General features: G+C 47.9%; 1 protein-coding gene across 6 annotated transcripts in view; it reads left to right on the top strand.

Moving 5' to 3' along the window:
* The window catches only part of GTF2F1 (general transcription factor IIF subunit 1), a 208,776-nt gene that overhangs the window by 96,906 nt on the left and 95,133 nt on the right, over nt 1-16,737 (top strand). The window lies entirely within an intron of this gene.

Genomic DNA, 16,737 nt, shown 5'->3' with positions numbered 1-16,737 from the left:
CAGAATGCAGAGCGGCCATCTTTGCCTGTGCAACCTTGTGGTGCACAATGGTGGATAGGTGTAGACCAGTGTAAAATAAAGGCAATTAAACTGTTCTGATACAATATAGTGCCTCCAGTACAATTCTCTGTGATGAGAGGGGTAAATGCGCATTCTGCCGTGCTTGCAAGAAGAAAGACCACTGATTTCAGCTGAGGATCAGATTAAGCCCACGGGGTTACCTCGCAGCAGGAAATTACTTTGGGCTCTCGGCCTGGATGGGGCACTGCTCCTGCAGTGTTTGGGGTGCTCCTGCTCCTCCGATGGGGTCGGGTGACCTACCCCCGAAGGCCCAGGCAATGTCTCCTCGACGATCGATCTGATGGCGGCCACCCTCTCGAAGGCAGAAGTGGCTGACCTGGTCCAGAGGGCCCGGTGGTACCCAGGTTATCTATTCCCCCGAGGTGGGAGGCCTCGACTAAGCCGGTGGAGAAGGCACCGGAGAAAATGATGCCATCTCGAAGCCCGAGAACGTCCCCTCAGGAGTAAAAAAAGGGTGGGGGTGAAGAGGCCTCAACTGTACTCCAGGGCACGGATATTTCTTCCTCGGATGAGGAGGACCTGGTTTCCGTTCACATGGTCCCAGACGACATGGTGAACAAAGCCGGCAGAAACGCCAATGACGAAGAGGGTGCTGGGCCCAGCAAGCCTACTCCCCCGAGACTTTCAAGGAATGTATTGCTGGACATTCTCTCAACCCTCCACACCCTGGTGTCGGAAAACCAGAAGAGAATACAGACTATGCCACCGGCTCCGGCGACACCGGGCCAGCACCCGCACCCGCAAAGAAGATACAGCACCCTACATTGCTGCATCAACCGCTGCACATGCCCTCCCCGCCCCTAGGGATACGGGGACAGACACTGCGACTATGGACCCAGACGACGAGGGAGGCGTTTCTACCCCACCGAGGGCTTCTCCCCCAGATGAAGTGGGGTCATTCCATGCTTTGGTGGCCAAAACGTCGAAGCTCTTCCAGCTGACGCCAGAAGCAACCAAGAAGGAAGGTTTCCTTTACCAACGGCGTGTAGCCAAGAGAAAGACCATTCTAGCAGTGCCTCTCCTGGACGACGTTTGGGGCGAGGGCCGGGCCTTGATGAGATTCCCGCCCCCACCCCCCTCCCCCGAAGAGGAATAGGTTGGAGAAAATGTACAGGGTGCTGTAGTCTGCAATCAAGTGCATAGGTTCACATCCTTCTCTCGGACTCAGTGGTTTCAGCTGCAGCAAGAAATAAGTCCTCTATCACCGCGTCTTCAGCCTCCGTCCCTCCGGACAGCGAAGGAAAGAAGTTCGACACTCTCACCCATGGACACACTCTAGAATTCCAACGAAAGTGCCAGCGGATGCCACCGGTGGCCTGGCAGGACCAGCACATCCCTCAGCTTCTGCAGGATGTGTACGGGCCATGATAAGAAAAGGGGCAATGGAGCTGGTTCCAAAGCGACTTCGGGGCTGCAGAGTCTACGCCAGATGCATTGACTGCGCCACACAAGATCCAATTGGTTTCAAAATGGTTTACCTTTTGAAAAGTGGTTAAAACAGAACACAAATTAAGTTGATTTGTTAAGCCCATTGATTGTTAACATGTGTTTTGGCCTCTCAAGGGCCTTTATTAAAACAAAAGATCTGGGCAATTAGATCGTATCCATATTCATATTGGTTTCAAAACAGAGGTCACGGGATAATCCCTTTTATTTTGCATTGCAACCACTAGAGGGCAGCATCCGCTCAGGAAAGTTCATTTGCCCAACACCGAGATGCTACATACGTACATTGCAGTGACCTTCAGTGCAGTGACCCAGGGAAGTTGTTCAGATTTCCCAATGGTTTAAATACCTTCTCTTGGTAAAAGAGCAGTGAAGTGAAATTGACAACGGTTTGGTCCCTTTGTTCGTTTTGTCTCTGGCGGAATTCACTCTGGCTCCTGCGTGTCTAGCAGGGCAGAAAGCGAGGGAGGTGCCAGAAACTCCCTGTGCTTAGTCTCCTTGGTTACACGAATGCACCCAAGGGAGATTCGCTGGAGGGCTGTCCTCGGGGGAGAGCCACCCTGCTGTGTGATTGACAGCTAGGCTGCGAATTGGATGGGAGAAACCTGCATAAAAGGCAAGGCTTTTTGATGGGAAGGCAGAGTAGAATACGAAGTGGAACTTGGAAAGGATGCCTGCTGCAACTCCAGGACAATTGGTTTGCCCGGTGAAGCCCTGCTGCAGTGCTGAAGCTCCAAATTCGCCTTGACTAGAGAAGGCTTCTCCCCTTGGGTTGGTGGGACCAATCGACCCCAAGACGAGCTCATCTGGAAATCCTCTCGGAGCTGGCTATACTTCCATTGCTGCTGCAGGAACTGAAGTGCCAGGGAGAGGAACACCAGAACCGAGTGAGTGTCTTTAAGGTGGCCCTGAACTTCAGGAAGTTCCTCTGGACTCCAGGAAGCAGGACTGACCAAGCCTGAGCCACCTCAACAGAGTGCTGGACCCCAGATGTGAAGAAAGTCCATAGTGGTATCCGAGAACCGCAATGGAGCTGTTTGCGAAAGACGCGAGGCGCTGAAACCGCGAAGTGCTGCTGATATGAAGTTTGCCCATTGCTGCCGCCGACCTTCAATTTTGTAGTGCAGGAGTCCAATGACGTCCTCCCTCTTGTCCCCACGACAGGATCTTCAGACCTACACAGGAACAGAAGCCAGCTGGAACCAATTTCTTTTAACCAAAGGTACAGTGAAACTAAGGGGACTTGCTTCTTTTCATGTAGCCTTGCTAGTACTCAGTTGAGACTTGTCTTGGTTGCTTTTGCAGAGTTGCTTGCAGCTTTGCCTCTCACAAGCCTCTCCGATTGTGGCCCTACAGGATTCTATTTTTCTACAAAGACTTCTAAAACATTGTGCAAGACTTTTACTAACCTGCAAGAAGTGCTTCAGCTCACCTAGACTTTTGTTAAATTAACCTTGGCTGGCCTGGCACCCTGAAAGACTCTTCTTCCCTCTGACTTTGTGCTTTACCTTTCCTCCAGTGTTAGGAAGAATTCTCATAAAAGTGCTAAGTCCCTTCACCTTAGAGACCCCCAGCAACTTTGCTGGATTTTAAGGACTTGATTTTCTTTACCTGGAGAGTGTGTGAGCCTTTTTTCCCCACTATCATGTGTATTTTGAATGGGTTTTACTCTTATGTTTTCTTTGGTTATGGAGTTTTAGACCACTCCATAGGCATCATCTTTCCATGTGTGTCACACAGCACCCTCAGTCAGTGGCACAGGGAAAAACCTTTCAAGCTGTCCCAAGGTTTAAATACCTTCTCTGGGATAAACTACTGTTTCCCAGAGTAAGTAAAGTGAAATTGACTTTATTAGTCTTTTTAAATTCCTAGACTCAGCACACCCTATCTTACTATAGAGTGCCGGAGGGGTTGCCTAATATCCCCAGTGTCTAGAAACTCATGTAGCAGTCAAATGCTACCCTTTCCTCTCGAATGGCTGGTGGCAGTGGTTTTACAACCAAGTACCATGATTTTTCCCGAACACCGGCAGAGTTGAATCGCGGGAGCCATTACATGGCGTTTGAGCCCCCTTTGTTTAAACAGGTCCCAGTCTTCTTTTTTTGCCATTTCTTTTTGGAAGGGTCCGTCTAGTGTTTGTCTCTGCACGCCAAACCAGTTTTGGTCCCTTTGCTCCTTCGCCTTTGGCGGGCTTCAGGACTGAAGACCGCCTCTGACGTCTGAGTCTTTGGGGTGGGCAGGAAGTTAGTGAGGTGCCCGAAAACTCCCTGTGGTTAGTCTCCTAGGAGACCCAAATGCACTCTGGTGTGATTTGCTGGCTGACTGTCCGGCAAGGACAGCCACCCTGCTGGGTGAGTGACATCTAGGCTGGAATGAATGGAAGAGAACTGAATAAAAGGGAAATCTCTTGGCTTGGAAGGCAGAGTCGACCACTGGAACGAAAGAACCGAAGACCAGCTTGAAGGGGACAGCTGCTGCAACTCCTGGACTGTTGGTTTGCCCTGCTGCAGGTCTGAATCGCTAAATTCACCTCGACAGAGAAGCCCTGCAAGGACGACTTCTCCCTTTTGAGTTGGTGGGACCAATCAACTCGACACTAAGCCACCTGGATACCATTCTCGGAGCTGGCTGTATTTTCCTCAGAGTGCTGCAGGAAACCGAATAACCAGGCAGAGGACACCAGTTTATGCGCTTATTACAGCTACCGGAATCGAAGATTTGCCAGTTGCCAGCTTTGCGACCAGTCCCAGTGCTGTGCAGGAGTCTCCCGACGTCCTCCCTCTTGTCTCCACGACTGAGGCTCAGGAACAGCGAAATCTGCTGGAACTGCCAGGAACAGACGTCTTCAGCGGCACCTTTTTCTTCATTTGTAAAGTACTGTGAAACGAGACTGACAGTACTTACCTCTCGCGGTGAACGTGCTTGAAACTTTCCCAACTTGCAGGCCTTATCAGCTTGTGACCCAACATATGATTCCTTCTTTTACAAACTACTTCTGAGAACTTTGGCAAAGACTTTTCCGTTTAACTACCAGAACTGCTTTATCCTATACAAGACTTTAGCCCATTTACTTTGGCTTGACCTATTGCATTGAATTGACTCCTCCTGATGAAATCAAGGTATTTGCACTGTCTAAGAGTAACTATAATCTTCTTTTTATTAACCTAACCCTTTTTGCTCTACTTAAAAGTACTCTGAATGCCATTTTGCTCCTCCTTCAAAGTAGTTTAAATGCCTCAGAAAAGTACCGTGTAAAATACTGAAGTATATTTGTGTTATATAGATTGCCTCCTTCTAGTGAAGGTTTTATAACGGACTGTGAAATAAATTAATAAGTGTTTTACCAACAAATCTTGAGTGTAAGAGTTATTTGAATACCTGTGATTGCAGACCTCTGTGTAATATCATTACAGCTCACATTCCCCTCTTGAGATAAGCCTGGCTGCTCTTAACTGTGTAGTGCAGACCTATACCAAAGGTTGGTTTGCTTACACCTGTAGTACTAGTTGTGTGTAGCGGTCCCAAATGGTACTGAATACAAACTCTGGCTAACATCCAGGAAAGGGTTAATCTACTTTGCATTAGGGGGTTCAAAAGTACTTACCTGATTCAGAATATTTGTTTAACCTCTGTTTTATTTCTTAAACCCCTTTCTTTGACACCAAACCCAGTATTGCTCTAACTGTACCAGTGGTATATTAATGTCTACAGTGTCCTAGTTAAGGAACCTCGGTTTAGGAAACATGTGTGCCTTACACGATGGGTACTTGCTGATTTAGAGAATCTAATGTGTATTTTGAAGTGTATTTTTGTGTTACTATTATATTTCTCCCTTCTGAAGAAGGCTTACTCAACTGACTGTTAAATTAATAATTGTTTAATCAAGAAACCTTGTGTAAGAGTTTATTTGAATACTTGTCACTGTGAATCTGTGTGAAAATCCTACTGTTTACATTGACCACTCTAGAGATAAGCCTGGCTGCTCAGCCACACTACCAAGCTGTGTAGTACAGACTTGTACCAAAGGTTGGGTTACCTATTGCCAGGCGGACAATGTTGGTGTAGTCTCGCAAAGGGTGCTGCCTACCACCTGTGTTCTTTCCGAAACCTTCGCCGCCGGCTTAAAGTACTTTTCACTTGCTGGATGTGGCTTGTGTTGTGAAGTTCTATGTGGCACGCACAAAGAGTTTCCGGAAGACGTCTCAACTATTTGTGAACTTTGGTCCTGCGAACCATGGGAACGCCTGGTCAAAGGCGTCCTCTCCAGGTGACTCTCCGGCTGTATCACACACTATTGGTTGGCAAACCAGCTGCTGCCCGGCCGTCCAAGAGCCCATTCCACCAGAGCAATCGCTGCAATGACAGCGTTCCTGTCCATTGTGCCCCTGCCCCACATCTGCAGGGCTGCTACGTGGGGGTCCACCCACACCTTCACAAGATTCTACTGCGTTGACAGGGATTCCAGAGAGGAGTCCAGGGTCTTTTCTCCCTTGATCATTTTTTACTGTCTTTCACTCCAAACTGTGCTACGCAACCTGTTCGTTTGAAGTTGAGCCTGCTGCGGGGGTAAGAGTAATTGCTTCTGTTGAGCCTTGCCACCTCTTGTGGTTGTGTAATGTTGTACTGCTATGTATTCTTTATTCATGAGCATGTGAATCAATGCCAGACCCCATGCTGGGCAAGGAAGTTACTTACCTGTAACTATTGTTCTCCAGCATGGGTCTGGCATGGATCCACATGCAAACCCTCCCTCCTACCCCTCTGCGGCTCTTCGTGGTCATACTGCCACTTTACGTGCTTACCAAATCAGAAGATGGCTCCCAGGGGAGGTGCTTAGGCAGAGGTCATTCATTGGCTGGTGGCTAGTAAGACCCAGAGCTCAGTGATTAGTTTAAAGGAGAAAGACAGTTTGTAAGTGAAACAGTTTTTTCTTTTACTGAGGATTCCCGTCTTGACGACTGGGCATATTGATGAGCATGTGAATCAATGCCAAACCCATGCTGGAGAACATTAGTTACAGGTGAGTAACTTGTTCCTTATGACCCGTTATGCTTAAAATGTTGTATAGAAGTGTCTTAATGTTTTTTTTCACAAACGCACATTCACATAGATGTGTTTATTCTGCAACAGTTGGCCTGGGGAGCCTAATGTAGCTCCTGGTACCTGTTGGTGTCAAGCTAAACATGCTCTTCTAGGCTACGAGCAGGAGCTAAATAGCTCCCAGCTCCCCTCGATTTCGAACACTGGTTTATCCATGTGAAATGTGCCACCTGTGACTTTTGTGGGCCACAGGGCGAGTTGACCAAAAAATACCTTGTATTTTCCTAGTCCAGTAAGCTGACACCTAGTGAGATGAGTGTCTCAGACGACGGCGAGGAGTAAGCAAGGAACCATGGCAATTCATCCAAGCACACATGCCCAGTCCTTTTTTTTAAATTTTTTTAATTTTTTGATTTTGTCTTTATTCAGTTTACAAACAGAAGTCATGGTACAAAAACAGAAAAAAGAAAAACTTTAAGGCTTTGATATACAAGACAAATCAGTGGAGCTCAATAACAGCTAATTTTCATGTTGACAAGCCCATTGTCTCTGATTAAGTTCTGTATGAGTACACAATTTCACCATTCCCCCCGGAACCACCCCCCGCCCCCCAGTTGGTCATGCAGCATTCAGTTCGATCATTGCAGCGTTTTACAAATGGCAGTCAAGGTCTCATTTGTCAAAGGAACAGCTTCATCGGTGAGAGTAGGGTGATGCATCATGGCGGGTCGCTTCCTATTTTTATTTTCAAGTTTACACGGGAGGGGTCGATGGTGGACCTCGATAGAGCCCGTTGGGGAGATATTTGGTTTTGTAGGCCATCCTTAGGCCCTCTACCTGCGCTGACCTTCCATGGAGCGATGCTGTGATATGCTCCATTATGCATATATTGGTGGCGACGTTAGCCCATTCGTTTTTGGTGGGCAGTGAAGTTGATTTCCATTTCGTAACGAGTACGGCTCGATCTGCTAGCAGTAACTGTGGGGACAGGTCTCTCACTCTAGTCCAGTCGGCATCATTTTTTTCGAGGCCAAATAGAATAAAATAGGGATCTCACGTTCTGGAGATGCCGTTGATTTCTTTTATCCAGCCCAGTACCTCGTTCCAGAAACTGTTACATGAGTGCAGCTCCACCACATGTGCCAGTAATCTGCTTTTTCTCCACATCCTCTCCAGCATTCGGGACTGGTAGTTTGGAACATCTTAGATAGTTTGATGGGGTCATATTGCCACCTATGGAGTAATTTGATGGCGTGAAGTCTGTATTGGTTCGCAATGGAAGTTTGCGTGGCTGCTTTGCAATAGGTCAGTGTCCCACCCCCCCCCTCTCACTTTCTATCAATTCTTTATACATCGCTGATATTAGGCCTTTCATCTCTGTTCTTGAGTCCAATATCTTCTCGAAGGGTGTGAGGTCCCTCATCAGGTGCTGTTTCCACCCCGGTCTCGTCAAAACACCTTTTATTTGGAAGTAGTAGAATGTGGGCAGGGGGCCAATTCTGAGGGCTTCGGTTAGTTCTGGAAGGGATATGAAAGAGTCCTTTCTCTGTAGTTGCCTAACTCTCTCTAGCCCAGCTTCGTACCATGTTTGGAACCTTTCAACATTCGGGATTTGGTCGTTGATTCCCGGTGACCATAGGTGGCTCAGAGGGGAGGGCCATGTGGTGATGTCGAGCATATTCTTGCCCAGGCTCCAAATGTTCCATATGGTACTGAGTATTGGGTGATTTCTGATCTTCCTGGAGATCCTCCGTATGGGGGACCAGAGCCATTCTGACACCGTGGCTGGTGCGAAGTAATGATTATCCATGTTGACCCATTGTAGGCTTGTGAGGTTGCGTAAGTGGGGGATCAGGACTCTGAGTTGGGAAGCTTCGTAGTATTTTTGCAGGTTGGGGAGGCCAACACCTCCTTTTTCTTTTGGGAGTGTTAGAGTCTTATACGAGACCCTTGCTTTCTTTCCTTGCCAGAAAAATTTAAGGATGGCCCTTTTAATGTCAACGAAGAAGCTGGCTGGGATTCTGATCGGTAGCATTTGGAAAGGGTACAGGAATCGGGGAAGGGACACCATTTTAATCGCATTGAGGTCGACCCAGCCATGAAATTGAGTTTCTCCCATCTCACCAGGTCAGCCCGGAACTGCTGTAATAAGGGAGGGAAATTCGACTCGTAAAGATCGTCAAGATGTTTGGTTTGTTTGTTTGTTTGTTTGTTTTATTATTTATAATGCGCGAGCGTACCCGGGGGTATCAGGGCGCAGACTTTACAAGAATTTTCGAAGCTTGGTTACACTACACGAGGAAAATACATAATACAAATATAGGTGCACAAATGTTATATACAATATATACAAATCAACAGTACGCCAGCAGGCCGTAATGTAATATACAGATAAGCAAGAGGCACACGTGGTTACGATGTGTGCGTGTAGCGCTGGACACTACCTGGTTTTAGTGGGTCCCCAGTTTCAGCCAGGAGATTAACTTGGAACGGAAGTTCTGATAAGGCAAGTCTGCTCTGAGGTTTGGAGGCAGGGAGTTCCAGAACTTGGCAGCTTTTACCGGGAAGCTGTTGCCTCCTATAGTGGCCCGTTTGTAGGGATCAATATCCCTAGGTATCGCAGTTTTGCGTGTTCAATATTGAGGCCCAGCGTGGAAAATTTGGTGGTGTTAGCCTCTTCTTGGCCTTGGAGTGGGAAGAGGGTAGATTTGTTTATTCACCTTGAACCCCGAGAGCTTGCCATGTTCATCCATCTCTTCCTAGAGCCCAGGGGACCGAGGTCATAGGGTTGGTGAGGTGGAGGAGGATATCATCCGCGTAAAGTGTCACTTTATATTCTGTCGTCCCCAGGTGAATACCCTCCACAGTTGGATCAGACCTTATTACCGTCGCTAGGGGCTCTAGGGAGAGGGCGAAGAGGATCACGGAGAGGGGGCACCCCTGACGAGTCCCTCTTTCCAGGTTGCACCATCTAGAGTACTCGCCATTCACAAATATCGCTGCTCTAGGGTCTGTGTATACCACTTGTATTGCCCTTCTGAACCTCGGACCCATTCCAACCATACGCAGCACCGCTTTTAGGAATCCCCATTCGACCCTATCGAAAGCTTTCTCTGCATCTATGGATAGGAGAGTAGGGTGTTGCTCATGGTTTGGGATGCATAAATTAAATGTAGGGTCTTGCGCATTGTGTCGGCCCCCTGTCTCCCCAGTATGAACCCCACCTGGTCAGAATGTATAAGTTGGGGCATTAGTGTTTCGAGCCTTGCGGCCAGTACCCTTGCGTAAATCTTTGCATCTAAATTAAGTAGTGAAATGGGACGGTAAGAGCTGCATTTTGTCGGGTCCCTCCCATCTTTGGGGATTACTGTAATGAGAGCCCTGACAAAGGAGTCGGGAGGGGGGGGGGTTTGGGGGTGTTACCGGTTTCAATGATTTTGTTGAAAAGTTCAGTTAAGAAGGGGGTGAGGAGAGAACTAAAGGTTTTGTAGAATCCGGCTGTGTAGCCGTCTTCTCCCGGTGACTTGCCTAAAGTGAGCCTCTTTATAGCAGCCTGAACTTCCAGATCAGTTATGGGGTATTCCAGCAGTTCGACATCTAGGGAGGGGATGCGGGGCATGTGTATTGAAGACAGGTAAGATTCTATTTCTGGCTGGTCGGGGTCTAACTCGGAGGAATACAAAGCTTCATAAAAGTTGGCAAAGCTTTCCGGGATAGTGGGGCAAGGGCGTGAGTCAGGGGAAGCGTCGTCAGATATGTGTAGTACCCTTCGTTCGGCTCTTTGTTCTCGGAGCCTGGCGGCAAGAAGCGCATCTGCCTTGTCTCCCTTCTCGTATAATTTTTGCTTCAAAAATCTCAGCTTGCGTGCAATCTGTTTGTGTTCTAAGAGTTTGTTTGTTTCTTTTTCCCCTTGCTTCATTCAGTTTTGTTCGGTCGGATTCTGATTCTCCCCGGTTGTTAGACTCCAGCTGAGTGATTTCGGTTCGTAACCTGTGTTCAATAATGTTTCTCTCTCTTTTTTTCGACGCGCCGTCCCTTGTTGGGCAGAAACCTGTGCAGTTCCCTCTGGGACCACTGCAAAAGATTTAAGACTACAGGTGTTTGGCAGTAAACCCACTTGGTAGCAGTCTGTACCACACAGATTCACTTGGTAGCTGTGTCTGAGCAGTCAGACTTCCCTCAAGAAGAGTTAGGCAGTATACAGAGTATGCACAATAGGTCAAAAGAACACAGTAGAACAAGTAAACACTGACCAGAGCTTGGTGTAAAAGAGATATAATTATTTATTTAAAACCACATCTAGAAAAAACACACAGGCACTAATGTTAAGCAGTTCAAAAACACAATCACTAAAAGATATACACTCCCTTAGAAGAATATTAGACAAGTCTTAAGTAAAGCCCCACTTATTTTCAGACAGCGGTGAGCGCTTAACGCAGGTGGCACTCTAATAATTCGCTTTAAAAGGGAGAGAAAAGCAGAGTATCATTTGAAACAGATCCCAACACTTTCACAAGAACACAACAAGAGAGGAAGGCAAAGTAAAACCGTGAAGTTAGAGTTCAGAAGGCCGGATCCACTTTAAGAGGATCAGAACGAAATGTGTCCAAGGTCACACGGTTGAAGTGCACAAGAGTCTTGCAAAGGTTCAAAAAGAGTTGGATCAAAAGAAAGGGACCAGTTAGAAGGTCAAGGCGGCCGGCCCAGTCCAGAAGGTTAAGGGATTATTATTACCTTGTGGCAATCTTTAGAAAGGGAGACCTGGTGGACACGGTACCTTAAAGTGGTGAAATACCCCAGCAGGGGCAGTTGTTCCTGGCAGCGGATGCAAGTCGGTGCTTCGTCCGGGGGAAGAGAGGATCTCGTCGGGGAGGAAGACAGGAGTCCGTTGCACTGCCAGGGAAGAAACCAGCCGCGGAGTTCTCAGGTAAAAGGAGCGGTCCTTTTATTTGCGGTACAGTGGTAAGTGGCTATCCGGTTGCTGGGGTGCTTGGCACGGGCAATTCGACCACAAGACGTCCTGGGATGTGAAGAAAAGAAGGTAAACTGGTTGTGCCCACCAGTCAGGGGAAGAAGCCTCTCCAGCCGGGAGATCTTCTCTGTCGTCGGGAAGTGGTGAGTCGGTTCCGCAGGGCTCCACCGGTGGTGTCGTCGTGGTAGGTCGGCTCAGCTTCTCCCTCGTCGGATTCTCAGGTCCTGTGGCGACTTCTGAAGTTCCAGTCCCCAAAGCCCTGCTTTTATGTAGCACACCCCCATTCACTCAGCCTAGCTGTCAATCAAACATGCTAAGTGGTGAGCCGGCCGGCTCACCACTTCGGCCAATCACACAAGAGTGCGACTTGAGTTACCAAGGTAACTCAGTCCAGGTTGCCTAAACCCCCTCCTACACCCCCTGTGTTACCCAGACAGAGTGGCACCACCTTTGGAGGCTTCTGTGGAGAAGCCCGCCAAAAAAGTGGAACAAAGGGATCGACTTGTGTTGGAGTCACAGAAGAGAACACAAACACCATTTTGGAATCGAGTCGTGGCAAAAAATACCAACCGGCGAATTAATATTGAATAAAACCGGCGGTATGTTCGAGGCTATGAGAATTAAATAATTAAAGTTGGTAGCCTCGAACAATGGGAAAATCCACCTAGAATGACAGAGAAGCGCCTCGAGTAGAATCTTTGGGACAGTCTTAGTGAGGAATCTGGATTGACCTGTATTTGGGGAGTAGAGGGTCGCAATGGTTACATCTATTTTCCCAATGTGGCCACTCACTAGAAGTGCTCTGTCCTCTACGTCGGACCATGACGTAGTGAGTTCAAATTCAGTGCCCTTTCTGATGAGGATTCCGACTCCCCCCTTTCGTAATGGACCAGAGCCCCAAAATTCTGTTCCGACCTGTTTCGGTAAGATTCGCCGTTCCTCGCCTTTCATGTACTTGGTTTCTTGGAGGAGAAAGAATATCAAGCTGGGCCCTGCGGAATTCTCTGGCCACTAGTGATCTTTTCATCAGAGAATTAAGGCCTTTAACATTGAGTGTCCCTACTCTCAGGGGGGTGGCATGCCCTGCATCAATGTTTGCTACCATTGATTGCGTTCAAAGGAAGATGACTACTATTGACTGCTCGTTGATGCATGTTTGCTCTAGATCCCACGCTGCATTGGTATGTATACGAGACTGTAAGTACTGCATTGATCATTACGAAGTTCTTTAACCATTCCTTGTATTTCCCCTTTTCTTTACCAATTTCTGGTTGGTGGCGTTCGATCGTACCCAGGTAAGGACACTGAGTCAGTATCGAACCACCCATAGGGGCCGTTACATCACGCCCCTTGTCCAAATATGACATCATTGTTTGAGTTGAGCCCTTTCATGGTCCTCCCCTAATTGTGGTCATTAGGGTCGCGGGGTTGTATCAATGTCAACACTTATTGCATGTGCAATATAGTTCACTGCATTGGTTTGATCTTACCGATATTGTGAAATCTTCAGTTTTCCCTCTCTGGGGAAAGGTTGCCTCTTCGGAATTTCCGCAATCCCTTCACCCTCTTCCTCCGAGCGCCCGGAGTATGCCATTCTTGATCTTCTCTTCGTTTCTCGTCTAGATTAGGATCGCCGTCGGGGGGACCAAGAAGGTCTCAGATGCATGCTTTTATCTCCTTTTCGGATCTTAGTCTATGTCTGGTTCCTTCGTATTTAAACGTTAGCGAGAAAGGGTAGCCCCACCTGTATCTGACATTTTTCTCCTTCAGTTTCTTAGTGAGGGGGCCACACATCCTTCTGAGAGCCAGCATTAGCGAGGATAAGTCCTGATAGATCGTAATCTGGGATCCTCCTAGTGTGATAATGTCACTTTTCCTGGCTTTTTTCGAGGATTCAGGCCTTGTCCCGAAAGCGATGGAATTGAGCCAGGACTGATCGTGGTCCGCCCGAAGGGCCGCCCGCTCTGTGAATTCGTTCCGTGATTGGTTCGTCCACCTCATCATCAGCTGTGAGAAGCTTAATAATATTGTGTAGAGTTTCCTTGAGGTCCGCCTCTGTTTCGCCTTCTCTTTCCGGAATACCAAAAATGCGGATATTGTTACGTCTCTCTCCGTTTTCTAGATCATCAAGCTTAAAGTCCTCTTCTCGGCGTTCTAACTCCGTCATCCTATGGTCGAGTTGTGTTTCGAGAGTATCAATGGAGGCTTGATTGTTCTCCACTCCAAGTCTATCCTCCATGCTGTCAAGCCGCTACGTAATCCTGTCTATTTTGCCTCCTATGTTAGTGCCCAAGTTCTTTATTTCACCCAGAAGGGCAGCGATGTCTCATTTTGTCGCAGCCGCTAGATCATTCGCCGTGGTGGTGCTGTTCGCAATTGGGGGCTCGGAAGGTGCAGGTGAAGCAGGGGTGTAGGCGAAGTGCGACAGTCTGTGCTTAGTGGCCATAGCCGTTTCCAATGGCTGGGTGGAACGGGCAGTGCGTGGGGTGAACAGGATGGTAATGGCTTCTGCTACTGGTACGTCGTAGCGAGCCCCAGCGTCGTAGGATTCTTTCGCAGAACGGTGTCCAAGGTTACCTTCTTCCAGTGGAGGTACGGTGGTGAGGGCGTAATGAAATAATGCGTCCCCTTAAGAGGTCGCCGGAAGGTCGGAGGCCGCTGTTGCTGGATTGCACGTGTCGTTGTGGGTTCCCACCGTGGTCTGCTCCCTCGTCTGTGTTACGTTGTGGGCCGGCCTGGGTGTGGGTATCTGCCGCACCGTCCAAGGTCCACACTGTGGCCTACTCCCCTGTTCGTGTCTGGGCGCAGGCCCGAGGGTCCGGGCGCAAGTGCACGCTGCTCCACTTGAGGTGCGGGGATAGGGTAGAGGACAACGCAGGTCCCTGATGACAGTCCCTGTGGAGGCGAGGGAGTGCAATAGAGGAGGCCGGTAGAAAGCGTTCACCCGGACCTCTACACACTTCACAACACGCGGGTGTCTAGGCCCATTCAACATTAATGAGTGGGGTCCGTGGCGGTTGGCGACGGTACCTGTGCGTCTTGGAGTTCAGAGGGAGGCGATCTCCGCGCCGCGTAATATGGCTCAGCGACGGCTTCCCTCCGGGGAGTCATGTCGGGGGGGGGGTGGTGTTACAGAGGCCGGTAGATCTTCTGCGCGGCAACGTTCGGGGGTGCTGTCTCCGAGCACCGAGGGTGTGGGCCCTTCTCTTCGTATGGGCTAGAAGCTGGTCCCTGTCGGCGTAGTGCGACTCCGCGGGGCCTACACGTGGGTCCTCTGGTCTCGTTGACACGCTGCCTGCACGTGTGGTGGGGTCGTCTCGAGGGCTCTTCTTCCTCCGGCTGTTTCAGGGGATGCAGAGATCAGTTTCTCCTCGGGATTTTTCCCAGGCCGAGGGGGGGGGGTGTTCCGCCAACACCATCTCGTCGGAATTTTCGCAAGAATTGTACTGACCCATGGCAGAGACCCCCTGATGTAGCTCCATAGCGCACCTGCATTGGTACTCAATGTGCACATATCTGGTTTTTGTCAAGCTGAAGCCCTGGAATGCTGAAACCAAAGACCAGATTTGGCGATTTATTTGAAAATGGTTTCTAGATTTAGACTTGAATTCAATCTTGTCCGTTTGCACGCTGCTTCCAATCTTGTCCGTTTGCACTGTTAGGCAAAGTTTGTATGCAGTACCCTTTGGGTGCACTACAACAACTACATGACTAAAGGTATAGGAAGCCCAACCTTTGGTATAAGCTTGTACTACACAGTTTTGGTAGCGTGTTGAGCAGCCAGGCTTATCTCAAGAGGGGTCAGTGTGAGCTGTAGGGGAGTTACACAGAGATTCACAGCGACAGGTATTCAAATAAACTCTTACACACAAGGTTTCTTGAATAAACAATTATTAATTTGTCAGTCAGTTAGAATAAGCCTTCTTCAGAAGGGAGCAATATAAAAAGAAACACAAATACACTTCAATACTGTACACTATTAGTTTCTAAATCAGTGAAGACTCTTTTGGGATGGTCCACAGACACAACCTACACCCTCAGGTGACTTCAATAGCTAGGGTGCTGGGGACATTTAATAGCTTACTGTTTGTATTTAGAATACTGTTAAAAGTTGGTAGAAGGAAAAGGTTATTTGAACAACAAGAGACCTCAAATATTCTTAAGCAGGTAAATACTTTTGGATGCCCTAAGCAGGGTCATTCAGTATAACAGGCTAAACCAAAGTCAATGAGCAAAAGTCTTCTATAGGATGAAGCACCTCTGGTAGGTAAGTAGAAGTCTTTGCACAATGGTTCAGAAGTCTGAAGAAAAGAAGAATCAAATGTAGGGCCACAAGCTGATTAGACTTGTGAGTACTAGAAGATGCAAGCACTCTACAACGAGAGGTACGTTTTCTCAGACTTTACGGTACCTTTGTATTGAAGAAAAAGTGCAGCAGATGACTTCTGTATCGTGCAGCTCTGCAGTTCTCACTGTTCCTGGGCCTCAGTCGTGGGGACAAGAGGGAGGACTTCTGGGAGCAGATACAATCATCAGAAATGCTTTTACGGTAAGTAATGCATGTCTTTTATATAACTTAAGTGTGTCAGTGTTTCTTTGGGTTTATGTCTATACTTTAAATTCTTTGTACCACCTACAGCCCTTTCTCCCTCCTAAGATGAGCCTAGCTGCTCAGCCATTGCTGCCAACAAAACGTGTGTGGTTCAGGAGTTGGAGCCCTGTGTCGCAAGTGTGAGTCTTCTAAAGTCCTATCTTTTGGTGGACTTTTGTAAAACTCCCTAACAGGAACAAAGTTACTAAAAGTTGTGAGTTTTGTGAATTGTTATTTTTGAATGGTTTTTCTATGTGATTTGTTACTGAAAAAGCTATTCTAGTTTCATTACAACAGTAGTTGATTCTCTCAAGAATATTGCAAGTGTTCTGTTTTTTTTACTGTATTATAGTACTTACTTGACTTGAAAGTTACAACAGTGTGCTTTAGTGTGCATATAAAATAACGATTTTTTTAATGTAACTTTGAAATGTACAAAGAGGAGGGCAAAGAAGAACACAGACCTCCCAGCGCATGCACAAATTGTATATTGCTTGGTCAATGGGCAGCGGGTGATTGCAAGATGTGGGTCTATTGCCCTACACACCACAGTGTACATTAGACAAATCGTTCAGATGCCGAATGGCAGCAAAATTTTACTATAGGT

Source organism: Ambystoma mexicanum, chromosome 3q, assembly GCF_040938575.1.
Source record: "Ambystoma mexicanum isolate Mex_15411 chromosome 3q, UKY_AmexF1_1, whole genome shotgun sequence".
In the NCBI taxonomy this organism is placed as follows: Eukaryota; Metazoa; Chordata; class Amphibia; order Caudata; family Ambystomatidae; genus Ambystoma; species Ambystoma mexicanum.
The sequence above is the reverse complement of the archived record's forward strand: the minus strand, read 5'-3'. Positions and strand labels throughout refer to the sequence as shown.